The sequence below is a fragment of the Marmota monax genome, unplaced genomic scaffold (assembly GCF_021218885.2).
Source record: "Marmota monax isolate L192 unplaced genomic scaffold, Marmota_monax_Labrador192_F-V1.1 WCK01_AAM20220418_F8-fsc00020, whole genome shotgun sequence".
NCBI lineage: Eukaryota > Metazoa > Chordata > Mammalia > Rodentia > Sciuridae > Marmota > Marmota monax.
The window spans coordinates 19,720,378-19,745,935 of NW_026692912.1; the positions used below are offsets into that span (position 1 = coordinate 19,720,378).

Genomic DNA, 25,558 nt, shown 5'->3' on the forward strand with positions numbered 1-25,558 from the left:
GTGCATTTTATTTACTGGACAAAAATATTGTCACAACATTAAGTGGAATTAGTGAGCCTCGACATGAAATACAAAAATTGTTTCACAGCCTTATTTCATTACACATTTAACTCATCCAGGTTTGTTCACAAACATGAATTTTCATGATTGCAGTTGTGTGTATGAGTATTGGGGGAAAGTCTGGCAATAAACGATTTCTTTAAATAATGTTTTTATTTTTTTTAAGAAGTAGAAAAATTCCACATGGATTAAAAAAAAAAAGACAAGTAGGGAAATCATTTGTAAAATAAGACTCTTTCTTGCCTCAAACTACCAATTTCAAGTCTTTCTCCTTAGAGGCCACTATTATCACCAGTTTCTTGTTTATTTATATGTTTTTTTCTCTTACACAAAGAGTAGCATTCTACACATACTCTTTGCTCCTTCAGTTATGTACTTGATTTATTTTGGAAAATGTTCTAGTATTGAAAGATGCCCTATTGGTACATTTAGTTCATCTTTAATAAATGGTTTTGACTGATATTGTAAACACAATTTTATATAGCCACTTCCCCCTCCACTCATATATCTACTCAGTATTGGTTAGCAGTCATAGATTTAACAAGAGCCATTCCTTGTTCTTCTCTGGTAAAGAAATGACTTTGGTTCCAGTGAACAGTAGGTTAAAGGGCAGTCCATGTATCTGGATGCAAGGCAGAGAACTGAAAGAGAAAGAAAAGGAAAGGGGATGTTTGCTGGTCATTGAACATTGATTTTTCCATTCAGCTCATGATTTACAGTCCAACTCTGTTGCTTATTGGCTATATGACTTGGGACAATTTATCTAATCTCTCGGCATCTCAGTTTCCTTTTCTGTAAAATGGATACTGATGATGGGAATCTGTCTTTGTGGGTTTCTGTGGAGGAGAAGGGATAGTGCATGCAAGGCACATGTCACAGGAGCAGGCCATGTAGGTGTTCAGGAAGGGCGAGTACTGTGTTATTAATAATCTAAAGTAGATACTCCTTGTCGGCAGATGCTTACTGGCTGTGGAAAATGTCTGTAGTTTCTGCCTTTAAGATGCTACTTGCTGTGTGTGGAGACAGATACTCAAGAGTTGCAGAATAGTGTGCTGGCCGGATGGTGGGAGGTGAGTAGGGTGTGAGGTCACAGAGGCAGGGACAGTTACTTCTCCCTGTATCATGGAAGTGCCTCCACAGCTCCTATTTCCCCTCCTTTGTGAAATCTACCCAGTTCTTCCAGGTATTTGTTACCCCTCCCCGCTGCCCTGTGCTCCTTCCACTGTCACTATGAACACACCTGGATCTGGCTATGTACCGTGTTATTGCATGTGGAGCTTTATGCCTTTGTCTCCTCCAGCTTTCTTTGCAGCTGGGTCTCGAGGGATGTGCACAGGGTAAGCTCCTGGAGGACACTGATGGACGTCTGCTTAGATGAGTCATGCTATACACATTGCAAGCTCTTATTTATAAGCTAGCAGGACTTTGGTGAAACCCAGTCTCTGGATTCTATTCCTTCCCTCCCCAGATATCTGAGTGCTGACTCTGAGACAGAATGTGCTGTGCTTTCTGGAGCTGTAGGCTTTGGGCAAGGCTGGTGACACTTGTGGAGTCTTGAGTATGGGAGAGAAAAGGAACATTTCTTCCAGATGCTGTAGGTCAGGATGGGAATGGAGGAGAATAACAGGTCTAATGGTGGGCTGCTTTTGCTTGTTGAGTTCACCTTTCTTCCTCCCTTGGGCTGGGGTCTGGATGTGTTACTGCAGGTGCCAAGTAGGTGGTCTGTGCATTTTGACCAGGAAAGGGTTGGTTGAATTGGCTGCTGTGAGGGGCATTGCTCATGAACACACTCTCTTGACTGTCATTGTTTCTGTACCTCGAGTTAGAGAGGCCACTTCACTTTCTGCAGGTGGGTATTCTCCTATCAGCCCTGCTGGGGTTCAGCTTTGAGCTATCCTTGTCCTAGATGTTGGACATATGGAGATGAAGGAGCTTTGCCCTGCCTTTTGGGAGCTCATGTCACAGAAGAGTCACACATGAAAGGTGACCAGGGGTACCTCAAATGAAGTTGCCAAGCAGATTTAGGCTCTAGAGCAGGCAGATCTGAGTTCAAATTTCTAGTTCTTCCACAACCTGTGTGACTTTGGGCAGGTATATTTCCTGCTTTGTAAAATGAGGGTAGCAGTATTTTCTACCTTGGGGTTGGTGAAGAATTGGTCAAATAATGTAGTGGGATATTTGGCTGGTGCCTGACAGGAACCTCATGCTTAGAGTACTCACTGGGAGCATTAAGAAATCTCTCTCTGATTGTTCCTCTGGATGCTAGTGTCATGGTCATGGTACTAGTTAGATGGACATGGCATCTGAGAAGCCATCTGGAAGTTATAATGCCCTGGGATGCTCCTTCCAGGATGCTCGGGATGCTTCTCCCAGGCTTGCGATTGTCTACGGGTATTTTCACCCTCTTTTTGCTCCAACTCTTCTCAAAGGAGGGGTCAGCACACCGTCACTGTGGGTACCTTCTCTTGTCTGAGCTCTGTACTAGTCTATTCCTTGACCTTTCCCCAGGGTTGGCACACATGGGCTTGCCTCACCTGTCCTTCCCAAGGAGGGCAGAGACTGTGAAGACTCATAGCAGCAAATCGTTCCATTGCTTTTCCTCAGAGCTTTTGAATGTACTCTGCTCCCAGTGAGGGATTTAGCTCCTGAGTACCTGAGAGGAGGATGGCACTGCCCAAAGCTCAGAATGCAACACTAACAAGCCTTGTGGCCTTGAGCAAGTAACTCCATCTGCTTTTCCTCATCCATACAAAAGCTATGATAGCATCTGCCTCTGGATGATTCTTTTTTTTTTGGCACTGGGGATTGAATTCAGGGGCACTCAACCACTGAGCCACATCCCTAGGCCTTTTTTGTATTGTATTTAGAGACAGGGTCTTGCTGAGTTGCTTAGGGCCTCGTTAAGTTGCCAAGGTTGGCTTTGAACACATGATCCTCCTGCCTCAGCCTCCTGAGTCTCTGGGATTGCAGGCAAGCACCACAGCGCCCAGCTTTGGCATGTTTCTTAAGGGGTACAGGCAGATGTTGTGGAACAGCACATGGCAGAGGGCGTGCACATTGCAAGCACCAGTGAATACAAAATAGAATGATATGATGTTCTCTCTTCACCCAGGATCACAGGAGTTTCAAGATGCTTTTTTTGGGATATTAATTTATTGCTAATGGAAGTTATATGAGTAATTGCACAAGGAATGTGTTAAAACTCAGATGAGCTTGGTGATGGGGTCAGCTGGTGGAGCTCATTCTGTGCTGGCATTGCAGGAGCAAGCCTCGACTTCCAGCAGGACACCAGGTCCAGTGAGGGAGCACATGGAGTCACGTAGGACTAGGCCTCTGTCTCAGACCTGTCCAGGGTTCTGGGCTGGCTTCCTAGTTTCTTCCATTTTTTGTGAATCCATATACATAAAGGTCTTTCATAGGAACTAATGCAAACACAGTTCTTTTCTTCTTTAGGATTTAAATATTTTTATTGTAAGGTTTAAGATTAGGACAATTGAGTAATAAGAAAATTTAAATGTTTGGCCTTGATTTTCTTTGAAAATTATCTTACTGGAGAAACAGGAATTAATATTGAGAGTCTTTAAGTCCATGTTGGTTTTTTTTGGTTTTTTTTTGAGAGAGAGAGAGAGAGAAAATCTTCTTTAATATTTATTTTTTAGCTTTCGGTGAACACAACATCTTTATTTTATTTTTATGTGGTGCTGAGGATTGAACCCAGGGCCCTGTGCATGCCAGGCGAGCGCGCTACTGCTTGGGCCACATCCCCAGCCCCAGTCCATGTTTATTGAACACAATAATTCTCATGTCTTGTACAAGTCTGGTAACTAGGGCAAGGGAAATCTGTGCTCTCAGTACTCCTAATAATGAAGTATTTATGGAAAAAAAGTTTTTTTGTGGCAATAAAATCTCTTATGTGGAATTAATGACTCTCACTGGTTTTAAATATTTCTTACTTTGTGTCCTAACTCTGTAGTGGCTTTTTCTTCTCTAGGCCCCGACACTTGGTTGTGAACCAAGTGTATTTATAGGTTGTTCCTACCACCACCTTTGGGGTCCCACTGTGCTGTGTCCTGCCATGGTATGTTGTGGTTACACTGTGTGATCATTGATGACTTTCTTGTGATACTTCTCCCTGACTTTGTAGGTAAATGTACTATCCCAGAGCCAGCATAAGGCAGCAGGAATGATGATTATGTCATTCCCCTTACTTAAAACCCTTAGTGGCATCTTCTTTTAGAGAAAAGACCAAATAAGCATGCCTGTGAGGTATTTAAGATACCCTCTTTTTTTTTGGTTTGTACTGGGGATTGAACCCAAGGGCATTTTACTTCTGAGATATATCCAAATTCTTTTTATTATTTTATTTTTAATTTTGAGGCAGGGTGTTACTAAGTTTCTGAGGCTGGCCTCAAACTTTGAATCCTCCTGCCTCAGCTTCTTGAGTCACTGGGATTTCAGGTGTGTGCCACCACACCTAGCTTGTTGGGAAACTTTTTGATGATAAGGTTAGAGTTTATTTGCTGATTGATGTGCAGCATTCTGCTGTGGGGTGTTTTACGGAGCTTATTTCTGTGATTTATCTTTGGGCACCTTTGCATTGGGGACCTGTGGCCTTTGTGCTTATCAGATATAGTGTCAGTCTGAAGGTTAGAGATCTTTGAGTCCAGACTTTCCAGGTGAGGGTGGAGACCTCACCAGTGTTTCATGCTCAGCTGTACTGCTTCACCAACCTGCAGGCCTGTGGACTTGCACACATCCATTTGCATAAGGTAGTCTTAACAGCTGGCTGTGGGTCATGTACTGTTTCTAACAAACTGTGTCTATGGTGAAGCATTTATCTCAAATGAAAACTCTGCTCCAAGGTGGTCAACTGCACGGGAGCAGGGACTAATCCCTGACTTAGTGTTCAGCTCCACTGACCAATCTGATGATGGTGGCTATCTAAGAAAAGACAGTGTCTCAGTGGTCTCTTAGCATCACCATGTTCTTAGGGAGCTTCTTAGGACTGGAAAATTCTTGGAACCTAGTTTTATCACCATGGCCAGTAAGACCTATGGAATGGAGAAGAGCAAAGCTGGTATCACAGATCAATGGATGATCAATGGAGCCAGAATGCCAGGGATATGAATTTGCCGTGTGACAGCTGCTTTCTAAGTGAACAGGAATAGCCCCAGTGTGTTTGCAACCTTTTTTCAGTAGAAAAGCCTTGGATTTAAGATGTGAGATTGAGTTGTGAGGGTTAAGTCAGAGTAAAGGGAGATGATACAGCAACTGAAGGCAGACTCATTCCTCATTCCTCCCTGTCCTGCTAACCTGCTTGCCTGCCTGTCCATCCATCCATCTATCCATCCATCCATCCATCCAACTATCCACTTATCCAGTTCTTGTTCTGGCCTGTGTGGTGGCAGAGAGTCCCCTGATGAATGTGGGGCCACAGTGTGAAAAACAAAGCCTGGCTATCTCTTGGCTTGAAGTATAGTAGCAAAGGAATCACATTACTGCTAATGGCTACAGGAGGAGTACAAGACACCAGGAGACCAAACATTGAATGGTTTTTCCTGCAAGGAGGTCAGAGGCAGCTTCTCAGAGGAAGGAGGCTTCAAGCTGCCACCTGAAGGCCAGCCTGGAGCTAGTCAGATGCAGAGATGCCAGCTACACCTGCATGGTCCCATTGAAGGACAGGGCATGGTGAATCCAGGAAGTACCATGACACCTGTGTGGCTACAGCCCTGAGGGCAAGGAGGGATGAGTGTTCCTGGGTCAGACATGGCGTTGTTTTTGTGAACTGTGTTGATCCCTGACTAAGCTGTGTTGTAGTTGCTGGCTCTTCTTTTTTAGGATCTCCCAGCTGTCACCTAAAGCACCTATTGCTGAGATATTACCTGCCTTATTTTCCAGATAGCAGCTGGCCTTATTTCTGTTGCTCTGAGGATTGGTTGGCTTCTTTGCTTCTTGAGGGGATGGAAGAATACCTTGATCTCATTAGCAGTTTTAAATCATTAAGTAGATATGTATTGCACATGTAATTGGGCTCGATACTGCAGCCCTGCCTCAGGCATCCTACAGACTTGACAGACAGGAGAAAATAAGTGAGGGCCATGTGGTGTAGGGCTGGTGGTGGTGTTGAAATGGGAGCCCATGGAACTTTATAAGATTCTGGATCTTAAAGGAAATTTTCAGCTTTCCAGGTGCATTAGGGACAGGCAGGGGAAGCATCATGTAGTGGCAGAAAAGGCTGAGCAAGCGTGATGCGTAGGCTGTGGCGGGGTGTGTTGCTGGAGTGTGAGGTTTGAGTGGAGAAGGTGGGAGGAGAGGCTGGAGGAAGTGTGGTTGGAAGAGTGCTTTAGGTCTGTTTGCAGGGGCCTCACAGGCAGTGCTTAGGAGTTTGGATGTCATCCTGTGGTCAGTGAATAATTGGTCAAGAGAAACACTATCACTAATCCTGGTGGCAAAATTTTTCCTGGTGGGGAAAAATTTGTGGGAGGAGGCTGGAGATAGGAGTCTGGGTGGGAGATGGTAGGTCCTGAATCTGGCCATCGTGGGCAGTAGAGGTCAGAAAGACTGGTTCCAAGGAAGAAAGGTAGCAGTCTCTGTTTGATGTAGTACATGGTAAGGAAAGTGAATTTGGTTTGGCCATTTAGTTTAGGATACCTTGAGACAGCTCAGTAGGGCTGTCCTTTGGTGAGTGGCCTGTCATCTGGCACTCAGAGAAAAGGTCTCAGCTGGGACAGTGGCTTTCACTGGAGCATCCGCATCCTTTGTGGGCTGGCCATCTGCCTGATTGATATTCTTCACAGGTGATTCAGATACTTACTGGGCTGGGGAGGAGACTTGGGTTGTCCTTGCTTAGGAAGGTTATGTGGTGGCAGAGGGTCCTATCTGCACTGCTGCAGAATGCCAGTAGGAGGGACACTGTGGACATGGAGGAAGGGCCAAGGGAAGGACGAGATGTGAAGTGGTCAGCTGGGAAGGAAGACCTGTAGCGTAGGCACTAGTTTCCACCTCCCTCCCTGCATGGCCCTGCCTGTCCCTGCCCCTACTGCTGGACACTCTTGTTTTTGCCAGTGTCAGAACCAGTTTTATGCACTGTCTCATCAGTCAGTCAGTCAGTCAGTCAGTTTCTGGCTTTTTCCAGAGAAGTTACCTTCACTACCATGTGCAAAAGACTCAGAGAGAGAGATTCTTTGCTGTGTCCAGTTTCTCAGCAAATTTTCTCAAGCAATTTACTGGTACCTACTACTGCTTTTCCTTTGGCGTGAAATCTGTGGCTCCTGAGCAGGAAAGTTGCCCCACCACCAGCGGTCTAACATCCAGGTTCAGGATGGATCTGCAGTCCCATGGGAGGGGTGCATGTCCAGACCCTAGGAAAGGCAGCTGGTCAGAACAGTTGAAGGAAGTCCTGGGAAGTTGGACTAATGTGGCCCAAGGTAAGGAGCCCTGTGACTTGAGGTGCATCCTTAGCCCCTTCTGTATTCCTAGCTTGGTAGCAAAGAGAACCCTGCTGTAGAATTTCCGGAACTTATGAGTGGGGTCTCAGAGTTATAGTACATGAGAGCTACCCAGACGGTTGGTGGGGGCTGAGGGAAAGTGTGTCCATCCCCCTGGTAAATCTAGGAATCAGACTGAGATCAGGACACAGAATCTGGTGAAGGATCTAATCTGGGACAGCCAGTGGGAAACATCTGTGATGATGTGTCTTCTGTTGCTCTGACCCAGAGACCCCAGCATTGGCAGAGGCACTGACCCTGGTGCTGAAAGCCACAGCTGGGGAGTAGTGAGACAGGATCAAGGACAGCCCAGGGAAGTGGCTGTGCTTGGTACCAGAGCCAACCACACTGGTATGAAGCCTTTTGCTTCTCAGGAAAGGAAAAAGAAGAGTGTAATGTTGGTTGAAAAACCCAAGCGCTTCTGCAAAGAGAAGGCAAGAGCCGGGTAGGAAGTGTAGAGGTGCCAGAGACCTGGGCAGGAGTGAGTCTTCTACCTGGAGGTTGGCAGGGTTAAATAGACAATACGAACAGAGGGCTTGCCACAGCATGTGGCCTGCAGCAGGCACATCAGTGTTATTTCTGGAGCTGTGGAGAGACAGGCCTATAGACAGCATGATGAGTTGTCAGTTTTTCTGCTTGGTTTTCAGTGTTTTGATGGATGGAAGGTCCTGGAGTGGACAGGGCTCTGGGGAGTCTGAAAGGGAGAAAGGGCTCATGGTTGCTTGTGTGTAGCTTTTGTCTTCTCATACACATCTTACATCCAAGACGTCTCTGCTAGCTCTTGTTAAATTATTTATAATTCTTATCTCTTCCTGTGTATAATCAAATGAAGGCTATTTCTTGAGCTTCATATTTATGAGTGACTCATTTTGGAATAAAGGGCAGAGAATCTTTCTTAAGAAACAGGGTATTAAGAAAAAAAAAAACCAAAAAACCAAACCAAAACAAAAAAAAAAGAAACAGAGTATTGGGTTGGGGATGTGGCTCAAGTGGTAGCGTGCTCGCCTAGCATGTGTGAGGCACTGGGATCGATCCTCAGCACCACATAAAAATAAAATAAAGATATTGTATCCACCTAAAGCTAAAAAATAAATATTAAAAAAAGAAATAGGGTATTACTTGTTTATACATGACTTTACTCAAGTCCTGCTAATTGTTTCTAAGCTAATGAAACTTTATATGATGTGTAAAATTATCATAAGAATGTAGAGCTAAAGAACATTTAAAGGTTAGCTTAACTTTCTGGTTTTGTAGAAGAGGCAACTGAGGCAGGAGAAGTCAAGAACTTTGCTCAAGAGTGGTCACAGGTGAGTGGTGGACATGGTACTAGACCTTAGCGCCTAGCTCTATCCAGGAACCTTTGAATCCATTAGGGCAGATAGAGAGGGGAGCAGAGAGAATCCACCTGCCCTGTTTTGGAACATATCAGGCTGGAACATAATCATCTGTCCTCATTCCAGAAGGAACAAAGAGAAAGACCAGCGCCAAAGGGGAGACTGCAAAGATCCAGCCTAGAGAGGAAGATAAACAGGCAGTCGAGGAATAGAGGAGGAGTGTGCTTTTGGAAGAACGTTTGTCTAGGTTAATTGAGGTGGGTTTCAAATGTCTTCTACTTTCTCCTCTCAGAGGAGTTACAGATACTATGAAAGATGAAACAATAAACTGGGATGAGAAAGGGGATAGGCAACCCAAAGAATGTTAGACAGTAAGTCATGTAATGCCAACACTGAAAGTGGGCAGTGGTGTGGAAAGTCACCAGACCAGGAGGAGGGCAAATTGGCCCATCTGGGCAGGTGCAGGAGAGAAGCAGAGGAGGTGCTAGAGTGGCCCATGGGGGGGACTCTAGAGCTCTTGAGGTAGAGACCAGGATAATGGAATAGAAGGGAATCCTTTGTCTTCCTGAACTGGAGAAGGATCTGAACCTGAGAATTATGAGGGCTTCTCATGAACCAGGCAAAATTACCAAAATAGCCAGCACTTAACATGTTAAGATACCATTAACATCCAGGCAGAAGAATCCTTTCAAATAAAGAAAACTGGGCTGGGCTCAGATTTATCCACAGACTAGGTGCCAGAGGGCATGGAGCAATGCCCATAGAGTTCTGAGGGAAAAGGGTTTTGACTCAGGAATTTTATGCCCAGCATATAAAAGGTGATTGGGCCTTACTGCTAGGTCTTACTTCACATTAATGGTAACAAATTCACCTCAGTTATGCAAGGACACATTGTGTGAGACGCTTTTGCTATACCCACGCACCATCTAAGGGGAGAACTGCTTGAAGATATGCTCTAGCCACTGAGCTGTCACTCACAGTGAAGGGCTTGTGGCTGGATAAGTCAGAGTGTGAAATGATTGGCAGTGAGAGTGGAACCATTCCAGTGTGAACTTATTTCTAAACAATTGTGAATATGATTATAAAATGAAACATAAAATAAATGATTATCAAATGAAAATATAGCATCACATCATATTTAATAGTAAAACCAAGAATAAAATTCCAAGGGTTCATGCGTATGAACATGCTGTGCACCCCAAAGAGCTGTACAAATGTGAGGATGAAGTTGAAAGCTATCTTTGGACCCTCCTGTGTGTCCAGATGTGTGTCCTGTAGATAACATAATGCTGTGCAGGTATGTAGTCGACTTGGGCCTTTTGTGGATGTTCCTCAGGGTACTACCTTTTCAGACTTTCCTGGAAAGGTTTTCTCAGCATCTGCATTCTTGAGAGGTCACACATTGCTGGTAGAAATGTAAAATGGTGCAGGGTTCTTTGGCCAACAATTCAGCAAATCCTCAAAAAGTGAAACATCTAGTTACCACATGACTTTGCCATTGTGCTCCCAGATGTCTACTCAAAAGACATATGGCCATATGAAGACTTATGCATGCTTGTTCCCAACAACATGACTCAAAATAGAAAACAACTAAGTGTCTACCATTTGATGAATGGATAAATAACATGTCCAGTGTATGAGCCCCTAGAGCTCTGTATTAGTATTCAGCTAGAAAGTTGTCATAAAGGATGTATTAGATGAACTTGAAACATTCCAAGTGAAAGAAGCCATACATAAAAGTCCATATGCTGCATGAGCCCATTTGTATGAAATGTCTAGAAGAGGCCAATCCAGAGAGACAAGAAGTAGACCAGAGGCTGTCAGGTTTGGGGAGGGGAGCTGGGGAGTGTCTGCTCATGGGTTGGGTGTAGGGTTCTTCTGGGAGTGGTGAAAATGTTATGGAATTAGATAATGGTGATGTTTTGCACAACTTGGTGGGTATGCTAAAAAACACTGAGTTCTATAGTTTAAAAGGGTGACAATTAGGGAAAATAAATTATATCTCAATTTTTAAAAATAGCCTTTTCTTATTATTAAGTGTTAATTGTGGAAAAATAACAATAAAGATAAGCAGAAAACAAAGGGACAATTGTCACTCCATTGTTAATACTTGGGGAATATGTGGCCCTATGTTTGTCTGGGTGTGTCTCAAAGTTGGATTGATGGACCAATTTTATTTTGTCTTTTCTATCGTGATTGGTGTATTGGGATTAGCACAGTCCACAGCCTGTTCTTTATCTTAGTTCTTTCATGTTCCTCTTTGTTAGGGTGTTAATGCTGGGAACTATATTTGGGCACAAGAGGGAACAGTACCAGATTTTGAGTCCGAAGACCTGGGTGTCTGCTGTGCCTTACCTCAGGTCTGGGAGCTTGAGAGGAGTGCTCAGTCTCTCATAATTCTCAGTGTCTCTCACCTCATGTTTGAAAGGGGCTCGCGCTTACACTATGATGGCTTTCACTCCAGAGTGGGTACAAGGGTGGGAAAGGGAGACATTATCATCTGATGGTGAGGTGTAGAGCAAACAGAACTCCCACACCCTGCTGGTGGGACTGTAATTTGGCTCATCCACTTTGGAAGACAGTTTGGCATCGTTTGGCCAAGTGTCAGTCCAGCTGTGGGACTGACATGGAAGCACACAAGGATTTGTGCATCTGTAATATCCAACCTGGAAGCAGTCTCAGTGTCTGTCAGTAGTAGGACGGACAGGCATGAGGTAACTCCCAGTGGAAAAATGTAGACTAACTTCCCAATATTCATTCAGACACAAGGGTATGGATATCCAAGTCCATTTATATAAAGTCTAAAACCTGATGAAACTAATGTGTATTGGTAGTAGTGGGTGACCCTTGGGGGCCTAGTGGACTTGTGGCTGATGACCTTGCTCCACCTGGGTGCTGGTTACAGGGTGTGCTCACTGCGAGAGCATGTGTTCCATATTGCTAGTGCTTCTTTGTATGTGCGTTGTACAAGTTTATATGAACACTAGAAAGAGAAGAGTATAAATCCTCCTGCTTTCACTAAAAATTTCAATGAGAATCAAAGATTTTTATTTTTCTGATGAATAAAATGATTGCTCTAACATAATTTGTTTTGTCTCTTTGCTTGAAGTTTGTATTTTACAGTGTATGCATGTTGGTACCTTACAGCATGTGTTTAATCTGCAATAAAACATACATGTGCAGTCACTATCCTTTTTTAAACTGCTGCTGAAGAAGGATTGTGAAGTTGGATGGGCCATGGCTAGAGGTCTTCGAAGAGTGGGCAGAGGCCTGGCTGTGGGGCGTGGCCAGCTGGTAGGCTGCATGTGGTTCAGCTGAGTCCACATCAGAAGTGGTTTCCTTGCTGCCGGAGCGCAAGTGTGAGATCAGGGATGGTGGAGGGTGAGCTGGAGGGGGCCTTGGGGCCAGGCCTCAGAGTGTCTTGGAGCCTGGGGTGGGGGTTCGGGGGGGAGGTGTCAGGAATGGAGAAGAGGAAGCTTGGCGAGAGGTGGAAGAGCAGGGACAGCTGGCAGGGCATCTGGGCAGAAGAAAGGAGCTGGCAGTGGAAAGCCATGGAGCTGTGTAGGAGGACAGGAATGATGAGGTCAATCTCAGGGTAGAGAGATGAGTCTCCAGGACCAGGGGCTGGTGAACTGTGTTAAGAGCTGCCTCAGAGTAAGAAAGTCCTAGGCCACCAGTCTCAGCAAGGAGTCCTGGGGATGGGGATGGGGGGATCAGTGGTAACCCAGGAGTCAGGTGGGGGTTGCTGAAGGCAGGTGGGAGGAAGTTAGTGTTGTGCCTTTCAGCAGAAGGCAGCTGGAGCCCAGGGGCCTCAGCTGTTGAGAAGGTTGGGGAGAACTGGAGATGGATCAGGCAGAGCGAAGGACCAGGGCACTGGAGGAGCTAGAGGGTGCAGAGAAGGAGTTGGCTGGCTGGCTGGCAACTGGGAATGGGCCCCGGAGCCCTGGCCCTGGGTCACAGGCAGATTTCTTTTTCAGAGATGAGAGGGGAGGACAAGGTTAAAGGAGGAAGCTGAAGTTGGCTCTCTGCAGTGAAGGAGGTCATGAGGCTGCGCAGCTGGGAGTGGGCAGGTACAGAGTGAGTGTGGCTGTGTGGGCAGAGGGGTGCTTTGTGTGGCCACCATGGAGGACAGAAAGTGAACCAATGGCAAGCTGAGCTTGCGGTGCCTGTGCACCAGTGTTTGGCTGCAGTGTGGCAGGGCTGCTGACTGTTGCCTGTACCTGGAACACACCAGGCACTGCCTCCTTTTCAGACGGCGATGTGCTGCAAGGGCAGGACGCGACTGGGCACTCATGAGTCTCTTTCATGCTGGGTAGTGCCCAGAGCCTTAGCTCTGTTTTTGGCCTACTAGAAAGTATTTTCACATGGAGATGGTGTTTTTCTTTGGGGTTGATTTCCCATACAAACCATCTATCCAAAGCATGGTAGGAAAGAACACCAGTGGCCAGTGAGGAGGAATTCCTGTAATTTTAGGGCACGCTTTGCTATCTGATAGGCTAATGATGATATCGGAGATCAACTTAGAAAAAGCATTTGACATTTCAAAGAGCAGGTGGAAATCAGAGCCTGTAGACTGTAGTTGGTCTGACCTGGCTGAAGTTTGAAGAGCAAATCTTAGCCATGTGGAACATCATGTAAGTTGGATTATCTCCCCTGCTTTTATGACTGCCACTCTTTGGAAAGAAACGTGTTGGGATGGTAGATGCTGGTGGTCGGTTGATTATAAAGCCCAGCAGGTGAAGTTCTGGTGAGTCTTGTCACTGGCTGCGCTGACATGTGCCCTTTTGAGTAGGTGTCCATGCTGTGTGGGAAGCCACAGGTACACCCTGGGTACAGGTGAGTTGAAGTGGCTACAGTCAGAGGAATCTCCTGCAGATGAAATTGAGGGACTGAGGGGCTGCACAGGGATTTGGGACACTGGGCATCCTCAGGGAGCATCTGTGGGGGTGGGAGTTGCTGTGGTTTGTGGTTTGGGTGAGTGTCCAAAGGTCCATGTGTTAAAGGCTTGGTCTCCATGGTGGGGCTGTTGGGATATGGTGGAACCTTTATAGGCAGGATCTAGTGGAAGGTCATTGGGTGCTGCCCTTGAAGGGAATAGTGGGACTCTGGTCTCTTTCTTCTCTTTTGTTCTGCTTCCTGGCTCATGAGATGAGCAATTTGTTCTGCTGTGTGGTCCCAATATGATGTGTCACCCTTGCCAGAGGCTCAAAGTGATGGGCTACCTGATCTTGGACTGGAAGTCCTGGAATCATAAGCCCCAAATAAACTTTTCCTCTTTCTAAGTTCTTTGCCTCAGCATTTCTTTGAGGTGAGGGAGATCCTGTTCTTGCCTCGCTGGGCCTCGCCAGATGGATGGGCTTTTTCTCTTGGTTCTCATACTAGTTCTTCCCTTTCTTCCCTTCTGCCTCCCTGTGCATACCACTTGTGGCCACCCTGTTGTGCTGTCCTCTTTTGCTCCTGATCCCCCAGCAGCTGGGGTTACTTGTATAACCTCCTCTTTCCCCACTTCAGTTGGGCGCCTGTACCAACCCACAAGGCCCCTCCTATCTTTCCAATTGTGCTGCCTTCCTTCCTGTGAGCTGTGCTGGCTTTAGACCCTCGATTGGAAAGGGCCAGCTCACTGTGTGGGTTATGCATGGCCCTGGGATGATGGGGCAGAGGCTTGCAAAGATGAATAAGATGAGTCACTGTCTTCAAGGGACTATAGTCTACTGGTCACCTCCTCAGCCCCAGCCATTCTCTCTCCCTGGGATTCTGCCCACCCCAGCTCATTGGAGTTCTCCTTTCCTAAACCCTGTAAAGCTTATTTTATCTCCTTTATGGCCCTGGCCATGTTCTGCCTTGCATTGTGCTTTTTATTTATTTATTTTTATCTGTCCTGTACCTCCTGCCTTATCTCCTATATTTTAAGCTCTTCTAAGGCAGGGCTGTGTCATGCCCAATGTTGTACAAATAGTAGGTGCTTAATAAAGTTATTAGACTAAAACTAACATGGAATCTGTTATCACTCCCAGAATGCACCCCCTTTTCAGCCATGGCCCTCAGGACTTGACATCACAAAGGAATGTGGGAAGAGGCAGTGTTCACCTAGAAGAATCCTAGGAGATTCTGTTCAGGTAAAAGTAGTCACCAAAAATGTAAAAAGCTGAAATATTAGAATATTTTCCAGATTCTTCTGGTATCCCCATTCTGCTGTCAATTCATATCACAAAAGAGACAGAAGGCAGAAGTTTCTGGTGCATGATTAACTACAAGTAATTCCTATAGCGCTTGAAGAAGTTAGTTTCCTAGAATTTGCTCTCAGTGGGGTTGGTTCTCCTAAGGAGGATGCTGGAAAGAATATATGAGAAAACAGACTCAGATGAGCCCATTTCTCTGGTCACACTGCAGGTAGGTGGCAGAGTGGGATTTGATCCCAGGTCAGTCTGATTTTAGCAGCATGTGGGCCCCAGGCTTGCTGCTGCCACACAGCCTCAGCAGGCAACCTGTGATGAACATGTTGTGACACCCTGCACTTAGCAACAGACAGAGAAGCCACCATGTACTTAAGGGGCTTCGCTGGGGTGGAGTGATAGAGGACTGCTTTATTCTTGGAGCAGGGGATCCTTTCGGTAGAAGGAGTGGAGAGGATGTGCTCAAATTTTAAGAGAGATAGGATCCAAATGTCCTGGAGGCCTTCTGGAACTAAAACATGCCTTTGTAAATAAAAAAATCAATGTGAGGACTGATACTAGTAGTTTGGAAGGCTAAAGGAAGAAATATCACATTATCTAGAGCAATAATAGAAAGAACTACGGGCAGTGAACTAAAATGTGAGGGGGCGGGCTGTGGTTGTGCGCTCACCTAACATGTGTGAGGCACTGGGTTCGATTCTCAGCACCACATATAAATAAAGTTCCATCAACATCTTAAAAAATGTTTGTGTATGTGTGTGTGTGTGTGTGTGTGTGCTTTTAAAATGTGAGAGGTTTAGAGGCCTTGTCCGAAGAGGCATATGAGTGGCAGGAGTTCCAGAAGGAAGAGGAGGAGGATAGGGAAGGAGTAGAAAAAACATGAAGAGAAGTTGGTCTGTGCTGAAGACAGACTTGCTTCTTTAGATGAGGTGGATCCATTTAGCACACATTAAGACTCACATGTACATGTTTTCTTTGACAAATTCCTAAACTCCAAGAAAAAAAGAGAAAAAAATAAAAAAAAATTTATAGGAGGAAAGAATAGTTTTTATTTTTTCTTCGTTTGTTTTTTTTTAGCAAAGGAAAGAGGGTTAGGTTCTCATTGGGCTTCCATGTGCAGTCCTGGAGCTGGGAAGATGGGGAATTGGTACTACTAGATTATGAAAGTGAAGGGGCCCAGAGTCCTCTATATGCACAGCACAGATGTCACATAGATGTCCTTGTGAAATTAAACCATTTTAAAACACATGAGGACACAAAATGTACTGATTAAATGAACCTGAGGAAAATACCCAGAGAAGTTCTCCAACTAAGATACAGTTGAGGCAGAGCAGAGGCACTGGGACGGGATGGGGAGAGTGCAGGAAGGGAGGGGCACAGGCCTCAGTGCAGGCAATTTGATCTCACCACAGATTGCAGCACCATCCGGAATTTTTATTTGTGTAATTATTAAGAATTTCACACAGCTGTAATCCCAGTGACTTGGGAGGCTGAGACAGGAGAATTCCAAGTTCGAGGCTAGCCTCAGCAACTTAGTGAGGCCCTGTCTCACTAAAATATAAAAAGGGCTGGGGATGGAGCTCAGTGCTAAAGCATCCCTGGTTACCTAGGTATATTAAAAAAAAAAAAAAAAAAGACCTACCACGAAGGAATCACAATAGTTGGCTGAAGTAAAAATTCTAAACCTCCTCTGCAAAATTTAAGGCTTTGGGAGGAAGGATGGGAGAGTGGGCAAATAGAACATGGAGATATAATTATTTATTGTTACAGAAAGAGGGATAGAGTTTGACTGGAGAATTTTAGGATTGGAAGTAGTATTAGGGCTAGATTTGATTGCATATAAGATATTACCCTGTATATCAGTGACTTAAACATTAAACTTTCATCAGCTGCTGCCCTGCACAGAGAGCTGTCTCATTGCCCTCTCAGCTGCTGTGTGGGGCCGGCTTGGTGCTGTGCAGAAGTTCCATGCTCTGCCCCTGAGGACATGGCCCTGGCATCTGGTTACATGTATTTTGTTAGGCAGAGAGGCTTGGGGATTGTTTTGGCTGCACAGAGTGCTTCTCTGGGGTGGGTGGAAGGGGAGGCCCTGGAAAAGTTTGGTTGATGCTTTTATTTGCACACCCCTATTGGGTTTGGCCATAGCAACAAGGATATGTTGCTTTTGTAATTTAATAAGAAATTGAATAAAGCATCATTTAAAATAATTAAAAGTCAAGAAATAGCCTAGATGAGTCAGGGCACCTTCCTTTCTCTATTTCTTTTAAGATTGTGTTTATGAATATCACTATTTAAACTTGAGTTTCACTTTTTGTAAGATGAAGGCTTGGGCCATCATTGGACACCTCCCATTTTTGAATACCCCATTTTTTGCACCCAGGCCTGGGCTCTGGTCCTGCTTACCAAGAGGGAGGTTCTGGCCCCATGGGAGGCTTAGTGGCAGGTGTAGGAATTGGGCAGTGGGCTTGATTAGAACAGGGGTTGGGTGCTGTGGAAGCCATGGGCACCTGATGCTGCCTGAGTGACCCTCTTTCTGGACATCTTGGAGCATGTGGCCATGCTGTGATATGGTTTAGGGGGGAGTATAACAGATCACAACACACCCTATTGTGCTGTGGAGAAGTCTGGATAATCTGACAGACTGGAGGAGAATACACATAGGGTGTCATGGAAGGTTCCCTCAGGAAGGGACATTTAAAATGAGCCAGGAGTAGAAGAGGGTGGTGAGGGGGAACAAGCCCCTGTTTTCCTGGTGGTGGGATAAGCAGGCTGGGTGTGGCCTAGAGGGTACCTGTGGGCCCTTACCTGCCAGAGTCTGCACGTCTCCTTCCTGACTGGGCTATGTGATAGTGGAGCCACTTGTAAGGGCTGGACAGGGGACACACTCCCAGCACAGAAGAACCTCATAGGCTCTGTGATTCTCAGTGGGTGAGTGCTCTAAGCCCCCTGCTTCCTCAGTGACCTTGTCTGCTGGCTCTCCTATGAGGGCCACAACCCTGACTTCTTAGAATCTGAGGATAGGACATGATATTCATTCATCTGGGCCCATTGCTCCTGGAAGTGTTGCCAGAAGCCTCTGGCTGGGTGTGTTTGAGGTCGGTCTCTAGGGAGCCTGGAGAGGCTCCCAAGCTGGAAAGATTGTTGATAAGTGTTGCCCTCTTGGTGGCAGCTTCCACCTGGGCCCCACCCTGACCATCCAGAGTGTTGCTGCCTCCCCAGGTGTCAGCTCCACGTTGTGCGATGCTTCTCTGACTCTCCTTTTGGTCTTTTGGTACTGTCATTGTGCCTTTGTTGGCAGGAGAACCAGGTGGGTGGGTTGCTGTTGGGGCTGCGTAGGCATCCTAGTCTCATTTTGACCTTCTGTTTTTCTTTCCAACTTGAGGAATAGTTCTTTTATTTTAATCAAGAATAACTGATTATGCTGGGAACCTGTGATCCCCTATAGAGCTCATGGCCAAGCAGGAGGCACCCAGAGCAGGGGCACCCAGCCAGACTGGACCTGAAGGACAGAGGGGAGGGGACCGTATTCCAGGTAGAGGCCTTGGATTGATCAGGGTCATTTGCTGCTCGCTCATGCAGTATACGCAGTCACCTCTGGGCTTTGGCAAGGAAGCCCTGGTTCAGTGGTTGGTCCAGGAACTGAGTGATTAGCCACGGGGGGAGGGGGGGGGAAGCCAGTCCAGCCAGTACAGGGCATGCTCAGCTGTCCCGCCTTTCCACTGCACAGTTAAAATAAAGGAACGAAACATTATAACCTGTGATTGAAAACTCAAGCCAACTGAGTCAACTCCACCAACTGAATCAAATCCCTGCTATCCGGCACATCAAATTGTGCTTGTGGTTCCCTACTTCCTTTTCTGTTCCTGACAATACGGGCAGAAGTGTTTTTGTACTGTACTTGTCTCTGCTTCCTTGTGGTTGTGAGAGCGATCATGTAGGCAATTGGCCACCAGGTGGCGCTGCAGCACCAGACACAAGACCTGGCTGCCAGGCTTGGGAGCAGTCAAATTCTTAATCCCCACCGGGAGCCATCCTTGAAGTTCCAGTCTGTGGAAGCCTATTTTTGGTCTCCCTAAATGCTGTGTTCCTCATTAACATTTTCCATACTTATTTTTTTAAAAGTCAGAAAATATATCTAAGTGTAGCAAAGGTAGAAAGTAAAAGTGCTGTTATAAGTGAAGCCTTTAAGAGACAATGATATTAACAGTTTATCTTTTAATTAAAGTGTATTTTTTTATACTTTTATGTCCTGTGTTCATGTGTGTATAACTATTCTAAAACATGTTTAAGTGTTGCTTACTCACTGAGGACTTCTCATACTGCTCTGTCCCAGGACCCTCTCCTGCCAGACTCTGCCCATCAGCTTTCTCTGCCTTTAACTTTTCTTTATCAAATATTGCCTGCTGGCATGCCATGTGTTTTACCAAATGATTGATTTATTGTCTATTTCCCTCAGTAGAATGTGCTATGGGGTTTCTGGCTGTTTCTGTACTGTTCTGTCCCTAGCACCCAGGACAGAGCCTAATATATACTGGATTCTGGTAAGTATTTGTTAGGGGTGGTGCCTGAGCTTGCGGACCTCTTTCTGCCCATAGGTACTGACGGACCCATCATTTCAACCCATGCTCAGTGTCCCAGTGAGGGAGTGCACTCTGGCAGCCTGCAGGGAACACATTCAGGTTCCCTTTGCTTTCTTGCCTTTCTATAGGCAGCAGAACCTTCCTGGAACTCGCCCTGTATGCTGGTTCCTTGCAGCGCTGAGGCTCCAGCCTGGCACTTAACAGCCTTTCCTATCGAGCTTCATAGCACTCTGAACAGGTGCTGCCTTGGCTTCTCTCTCACTGAGGAGAGGGCACAGACTTAGGGAGGATGACCCTCTGCCCCAGCAATAAGCATCACTGTGCCAGAGCTCCTGGGGAATTGTACATTAGGATGTTAATTTGTCATCTGTCATGTGACACCACAAACACCCTTTACCAAGTTTGTTGATTTTATTTCATCTCTTTCATATATTTTTTTCTTACGCAGAAATTTTAATTTTCCACACATCTCAATTTGCCAATAGGACTGGGGTGTGACTCAGTGGCAGAGCACTCACCTAGCTAGCTCAGTGAGGCCCTGTCTGTCCCAGCCTGCAAAACAAAAAACAAACAAGACCAAATCAGTGTCCTGGTAGTTTCCTTGGCTTTCTGTCTTTTGTATCCTCTCAGAGAGGACATCTTCACTCCCAGATTATAAAAACATGTTGATCTGTTTCTCTTGTAGTGTTTTTTCTTTCGTCTGTTTAAATCTTTAATCCACCAAAAGTTTATTCTTAGCATATGATATTGGATAGGATTTTAAACAAAATTCCTCCTCTCCCCAAGTGAATCTGGTATTATTCCATCTGCGTTCATCCAGTGATCTATCCCAATGCACGTCGGAAGTGCATGTCCCTCACACATGGGTGACCGTTTTCTGCTCTGGGTTCTGTCCTGCTGACCTGCTCATCGTTTTTGTGCCATTTATTGACTGTGGCTTCCTGGCAGGATGAGGCCCTTCTCATTAAACCGTTTTTTTTTTTCCCTGAAAATTTTAAAATTATTTTTCCAGGTGAAAATTTGAATCAATTTGTTGAGTTTCAAAATGAATCCCCTAAGATTTGGAGCAAACCTGCATTTATTTTATTTATAGATTAATTGAGGAGATTTGATGGATTTACAATATTGTATCCTTATTCAGGAAAAGGAAAGGTCTTTCCTTTAAGTCTTTTTGTTTTTAAAGTAAGATTTTAGAATTTCTTTCAAATGATTTTTATACATTTCTTTAAAAATTTTCCTTAGGCATTTTCTCTTGTGAGCTGGCTCTTGTGCCACTCTGTTTTCTAGTAATTATTATCCATGCAGAGGAAATTATTGCTTTTATGACCTGATAGCCAACACTCAGTTTTCCCCTCAGTTACATTTGCTTTAAATCTAGAAATTCTGCATTTTTCCTGGTTTGAATCATGCTTTCCAATATTTCAATGTTAAAACAGATTTTTTTCCTGTTATTTTTTAATCATCTTGAACTGTGATCATTTCAACAAGTTTTGGAGAGGGAAGGCAGTGTGGACATACTGCATTATCTTGAAACCAGAGTCTTTCTGGAGTTAGATATAAAAGAGTCATCAGCCCCCACATACTTTTGGCACTTCCACCCTACCCCTCACCCCTGTGGTGCCCTCTGTGGAATGTGGATGATGCTTGAAGACACCCTGGATCCAGGTGGGCCCCCGGTCCATCCTCTGTCCTCTGGGTGTGCTTTCTCCTGCTGCTGCCAGACTGTCTGCAGTCCCCCTGCTCCTGGAGACCTCGCCTGCCTTACCACCCATGCCAGAGGTTTCCCTGTGTGTGGGGCTTGGGTTGGTTAGGGCTGGGCTCCCTGTGGTAACAAAGGTCTCCATGCCCGGGCAGCCTGTGGGCTTCCCCTCTGCAGGCCTCTCCGCTGCCATCCCTCTCGACCCAGAGGGGAGCAGCTAGCACAGTCCCTCCTCGTCACTTTCTTGATATGGGCCTTGCCTAGGTGTGCCCTTTTTCTTTTGCATTTCTAGTATTTTGCCCTCTGTTCACTTCTTGTTTTGATTCTGAACACATACTCAGGAGTCTGCCCAAGACCCCGCTAAAACCCCAGCCCCAATCTGCTGCCTTTATCTTTTGCCTTCCCCCTTCCTGCTGTGGAAGACATCAGGTCTTGTTTCCCAGCTAGTGGCTGCCGGTAAGAATGCTTCTCCCCGTCTTCCTGTCTTCTGCATCCTTGTTTTGGAAGGGAGGGACCTTTGGTTTCCAGAGAGGTTTGTAGGACCATGCTGGGGGGATGGGGAAGCACTGGCTGGTCTTTCCCAGAGGGCCTAAAATAAAATTCTACTCCAAAGTCAGGACCTCCTCCTGGTCTTTGGGGAAATACATATTCCTCATTCACATTCATCCCATCGTCTCAACTTCAAATCAATTTCCTGTGGTCTTAAGCCAGGAGAGCATTGCCCACCCCTGCCCCCAGGAGGGTGACGGTGCTAGTGGAGGCTATTAACAGAGATACTCTGGAGTTTGCATCTTGAATGTCTCCCAAAGGCCCATATTTTAAGGGCTCCGTCCCCAGGATGGTGCTCTGGGGAGGTGGTGGAACCTTTGAGAGGTGGGGCTCGAGGGCTTTCGGTCATTGGAGATGTACCCTGGAAGTGTGTGTGGAAGTCAGCCTTCTTCTCTTCCTCTCTTTGCTTCCTGGCTATGAGGTGAGTGGTTTTGCTCCACCATGTGCTCCTGCCATGACATTCTGCTTCACCATAGGCCCCAAGCAGTGGGGCCAGCCAGTCGTGGACTGGAACCTCCATGAGCCAAACAGAACTTTTGTTTTTGTAAAGCTCATTGTCTCAGTATTTGCTACAGTGACAGAAAGCTGACACAATACCTTAATTGAATGCTTGCTATGTGTCAGGTGCTATGCCAGCTACTTCTGTATACATAATCCAAGAATCTTTCCAAGAAGGTTGGCCAGGTCCAACAGCTTGCTAAGGGCACAGAGTAATGACAGGTGAGCATTCCATCCTGATTTATCTATTCCCTAAGTCTCAGAGAGGTTCCTGGCTCCTTTCACTGCTCTAGAGATTGCTCTGTAGCTGTTTTGGGACTGGTGTCTACCAAGCCTGTGACTGCTGGTTGTAAACTCCTGGGGATGGAGGGTGTTAAGCTACAAGTTATAAGTTCTCTCAACTTCAGGTGTGCTTGGAGCAGTGTTTGTAGACTGAAGAGCAGGTGTTGTAAAATGCCCCGCTGTGTTTCTTATGGATGTAGGTACTGCTCTGATTGTTAAACCACTGACTCATTTAAAAGTATTGTGATATTTTATTATTATTATTATTATTTTTGTCGTACTGGGGATTGAACGCAGGTTCTCACATATGCTAGGCAAGTGCTCTGCCACTGAGCTACATCCCTACCCTTTTAATTTTATTTGAAAACAAGGTCTTGCTAAGTTGCTAGGCTGGTGTAGAACTTGGAATCCTCCTGCCTCAGCCTTCCAAGCAGCTGGGATTACAGGTGTATAACAGCTTGCCGGACTTGTTGGTGATTTTATAATAGTTCCTATTATCATGGGTATTTTCTTAACAGATGTCAAGAAGAGAACTAAAGGTTTTTAGTATTGAAAAAGAAAGGTTTCTGTGATGCATTTATATCTGTATGAATCTATGTCTCTATAGCTTCAGGTCTGTGTAGCTATGTGCATTATGATGCTGCCCTATTCTTGTGAGCTGTGTGACCTCAGGGACAGGAACTACGGACTGTGAAGAGAGGGACTTTCCTTTTTTCTTTTATAACTTTCAGTTCAGTTTATATATTTCTACTAAGCACATGTATTTTATTTTAAAGGTTCAGAAAATCCCCCTACTTTGAAAGATTGGGCAGCCTGGGATGGACTTCAGGTTCCCTGTGGGTGACGATGGGCCTTCTCCACTGGTGCCTCCCTGGCTTCAGCACAGGAGCTCCTGCACCCTGGGGAGCGCCTGCCGTGGGAGACACGGATTGGTGCCTGTCGTTGCTGTGCCTACTGCAGCTACCTAGGCACGGGCGCTTCCTTCCTCATGAAGCTGCTGGCCCTGGCCTCCCTCTGCACCCAGGCTCTCAGGTTTATCCCACTTTCACCATTTCTGCTGTTGGCCCAGGTGCTGTTGGCTCCTCTCCTGGTAGAGACTCAGCTACAGGCGACATTTTGGTCACAGCAGTAGCTCCTCAGCCCATTGTCTGTCCCCAGGAGGAGCCAGAGGGGGAGTGCTGCACATCTGGAGGGGGTTAGAAAGGAGCCTGTGAGTGCCAACTGAGTGATGGCATTTCAAGCCCAGTGTGTGTCTGCATGGCCAGGGCCTGCCTTCGAGAGCCGCCAGCTGCTGCTGCTTGCCAGGAAGAGTTCTGTTGAGCCTGGAGAGGGTCCGAGGAGGGAGATGACAGTGCTTCTAGCCCCGTAGGAGGGCCTTTCCTCACTCTTGGCAGGTGGTCGCTGGTGGGAGAGTGCACTGTGCCTGGGCTCTGTTCAGGAGCATGTGCACACGCAGGCCCACAAGGTGGATGAACCATTGTGCGGGTCATGAGCAGAAGCCTGCTTAGCTTCCTTCCCATTTGTCCTCGTCACAGCTCCTGTGCATGACAGGAGGGAGGAGTGTGCAGCCGGCTTCTGGGCAGCACCACCCACCTGTGGAAGCGGCTCTAGACCATGTTTGGGATCCATTTTCATACTTGTCTGAGGCATTTGGAAGAAATCACTCTCTTGTAATTGGACAGGCCTGGAAGTGTATATTTTCTTTGAAACAACCTCCCTGGGCTTAGGAAAAAGTGATCCTTCTGCCCTCTCAGCAGGGTCTGCCTTGACTGTCTCAGGCCATTTCCTTAGTTTCTCGAACCTGAAAGGTTGAAGGGGTGCTCAGAAAGCTTGGAAGGAGACCAGAGGTGCATCTGGGATTTTCCTCTCCCTCGCCGGGAGCCCACACACACAAGGCCAGATTCTGTCATGAATAGAAAAGAGACGTGGGATTGTTCTGTGGTTCTGATGCAGCTGCCACGTTCTTAAGAAGTTACATCATGAGAACTGCGTTTTCTCCTGCCGTGTTTTGTTTTCCAGAGAGGCATTGGCAGAGAGAGAGAGAGAGAGAGAGAGAGAGAGAGAGAGAGAGAGAGAAAGAGAGTGTGTGTGTGTGTGTGTGTGTGTTGAGAGGCAGATGGAGGTGGAGGAATGGGGTTTTGGTATGGTACAGACTCATTTGCCCAAACCCAGAACACTGGCGCACTTCCTGTGGCACCCACCTTCCTGACTAGCAGGGGCACAGGGGTGCAGTTGCAGAAGGATGGGTGGCCATGCTACAGTTATCACTCCCTGAGCCTTGATTTCCTCATCCGTAACATGGATTTTAATAAAACAAATAGATCTTAATAAAACACATAAATCCTCTAGCCAGAGCCTGGCACAAAGCTAGTTTCCAATACACTGTGGTGGTGACAGTGGGTGACCAGGCAGCTCTGAGCTCCTTGAGGCCCAGGGCTGGTCTGACTCCTTTGCAAAGAGCAGGGATTGGGAGAAACTTGGCAGAGTTTGCTGAAGGGATGAGGGAGTGGGCGGGAGCCCATGCTGCTGCTGAGCGCTAGGGCCCCCATGTGGCCTCCTGGGGCCCTCCCTGCCTCCCTTGTTGTGTGTATCTGCAGCATCTGTGCTGTTCTGTGATGATATGGGCCGGGGGGAAGGGGTGAAGGGCTGCTACTGCTTGCGGTGTGGGCACCCTGGCACCCCATGTGTCCCCCAGGTCCTGTGCCTCCACATGCTCAGTGCTCACCCTGCCCCCGACTTGGAACATTCCCACTCATGCTTAAGACCCAGGGCAGCTACTTTGACCCCTGAAGGCCATAGTCACCCCCTTGTTTGTGCTCCAGTAAACCTGCCCTGGGGGTGTCTCCTTAATTCCTTCCACACCCCCAGGGCTCTGAGGACAAAGCTTTGTCCTTGA

General features: G+C 46.4%; 1 protein-coding gene across 12 annotated transcripts in view; it reads left to right on the plus strand.

Annotated features, from left to right (window-relative positions):
* Positions 1-25,558, plus strand: part of Ralgps1 (Ral GEF with PH domain and SH3 binding motif 1) — a 245,250-nt gene that overhangs the window by 3,335 nt on the left and 216,357 nt on the right. Inside the window, exon 1 of one of the 12 annotated variants that reach the window (XM_046451196.2) lies at positions 6,330-9,138. The exons of 10 other annotated variants lie outside the window; for them this stretch is intronic. The gene's annotated coding sequence lies outside the window, so the exon portion shown is untranslated. Of the gene's footprint in view, positions 1-6,329; positions 9,139-14,513; positions 14,998-25,558 lie in introns of those variants that run through there. One more of the 12 variants, XM_046451197.2, reaches the window with a different exon arrangement.